Source organism: Octodon degus, unplaced genomic scaffold (assembly GCF_000260255.1).
Source record: "Octodon degus isolate 3935 unplaced genomic scaffold, OctDeg1.0 scaffold00054, whole genome shotgun sequence".
NCBI lineage: Eukaryota > Metazoa > Chordata > Mammalia > Rodentia > Octodontidae > Octodon > Octodon degus.
This window is the reverse complement of record NW_004524630.1, coordinates 13422192-13424137: the sequence shown is the minus strand read 5'-3', so window position 1 is coordinate 13424137 and position 1946 is coordinate 13422192. Positions and strand designations below refer to the sequence as shown.

The window sequence follows — 1946 nt, the reverse complement described above, 5'->3', positions numbered from 1 at the left end:
ACAAATATACATGTGAAATCAACTCAGTATTAAAAAAAAAAATGTTCAATCAAAAAGGCCTGGAATAATCTAACAGTTTAAATTCACTTCTTCATTTGCCCTCAGATAAAATAAAAGGGACAGTCAGCTATCACATTTTATAGTCTGTATATAATTTTAAATTGAAGGTTACTACATCCAAAATAGTAAGGAGTGAAGTACGTGATTCTGCTTGGACCTATAATAAAACAATGACCTAGTTTGGGTCATGACAAGCATCTACACAATGTTTAAACAATCTCAAGTCATTCAAAATAGATTTTTGGTTTATTTGTTTGTGGGTTTTTTGCCATGATGGGGATCTAGTTTTGTTATCTACATACACTTAACCAGTGTTTAAATAATGTGACTAATTCACTATAGTTTTAGTTTTTGTTATTTGTTTTCCTGTGGTGTAAAGGATTGAACTTGGGGCCTTACACATGCTAGGCCAGGGCTCTACCACTGGAACTAAACACCCTAATTTGTTTTTTTTTAAATGTATTTAGTACAGGGTCCACAGGGTCTCACTACACAGATTGGATTCCTAGTGATCCTCCTGTTTTCGACCTCCCAGGAGCTGAGATTACAGGTGTGAGCCATCACACCCAGTCTCAGTCTCTGTCTCAGCGTACCCCGAGGGTGGGCACAGCATGACAGAAATCAAACCCTGGTCTCTGCATCTGCCTAAGCAGGCACTTTAATCCACTTAGCTATCTGGCCAGACGTTAAACACCCTAATTTGGTGTAGTTAATTGGAAATAAAAAAAAAATCGATGCTGCAATCCTAACATCAGGCAATTTGGACCTTTTTGGTTTCATTTTTCTCAACCATCCACAACTTATTTTTTAATGTAACAATGTTGGGTATATTCTTTTTCATTCAACATTTAAACAGAAAAGCAACAGAATTATTTTCTACTAGCCTTATACTCCAGATCAGAGTAGCATTAATTTAAAACTTTTTTCTCTGAAATGAAAACTTCTTATGCTAAAGACCAACTTCCCACACCAGCGTTCTCAGAAGTATTCCCATCCCAGAAGTATGTGCTCAAACCCTTCTTGATCTCATTCACTGAGGAAATTTAAAAGACCAAAATGAATGACAATTGCTAACTTATCACAGCCTGGGTTTGGCTTTGTTTTATTAATCACTTCCCAATTAAACGTAAATAATATATTCACCTTAGCGCTCTCCTTTTCCTGTTTCATCATTATTAAGAGGCTGAGGCTGGATTACAGGTCAGGGGACAGCATAATTTATTAGCATGAGCAAAACCTTGGGTTCAATCTCCAATCAGGAAGAAGGGAAAGAGTGCCAGCAGCAGCAGTGACACAGTAATCCATCAACCTGCCACTGACTTGGACTATCAGGAAGCACACTACCAAGAACATCAAAATCCCCTCAGAGTCTGGATTCAAGCCTATCTTCACTCCCTCCCTCTACCCAAATCTTCCTCCTATTGGCTCAATACTAGCTTTACTATCCTTCCTAAGAAGAAAGTCTGAATAAAATACAGTAGGCCTAAAATTAAAAACTAGTTAAAAAATACTGCTAGTCTTTCAATTAAATCTCTTCCCTAATTGCAAGTCATCGCAAACATAATTCTGTCATTGCATGCAACTATACTGAAACCATCTATAAAGGAAATTACCTTATCAGATACAAAAGTTACATTTCTTGTTATATAGGTCTTGCTATTGGTCTTAACCATCCAGCAGAAAAGTATAAAAAAGAGGTATATAAAGTAAATCCAAGACGAAATTATAAGAAATAAAGCCATGCTGTTAAGTTGAGCTGTGGGGGACTCAGGTCAATAATTTCTGACATTGCCAGTTAAACAGAAGACCCAATGCTATTATGGGCTACTGGACTCTTTTAGAATATTTTGCTGAGTTTACACACCTATAATATTCAATAACGGAAC

At 36.6% G+C, this 1946-nt stretch overlaps 1 protein-coding gene across 1 annotated transcript in view; it reads right to left on the bottom strand.

Annotated features, from left to right (window-relative positions):
• LOC111817305 (DNA repair-scaffolding protein-like) overlaps positions 1-1946 on the bottom strand; it is a 34048-nt gene that overhangs the window by 25162 nt on the left and 6940 nt on the right. The window lies entirely within an intron of this gene.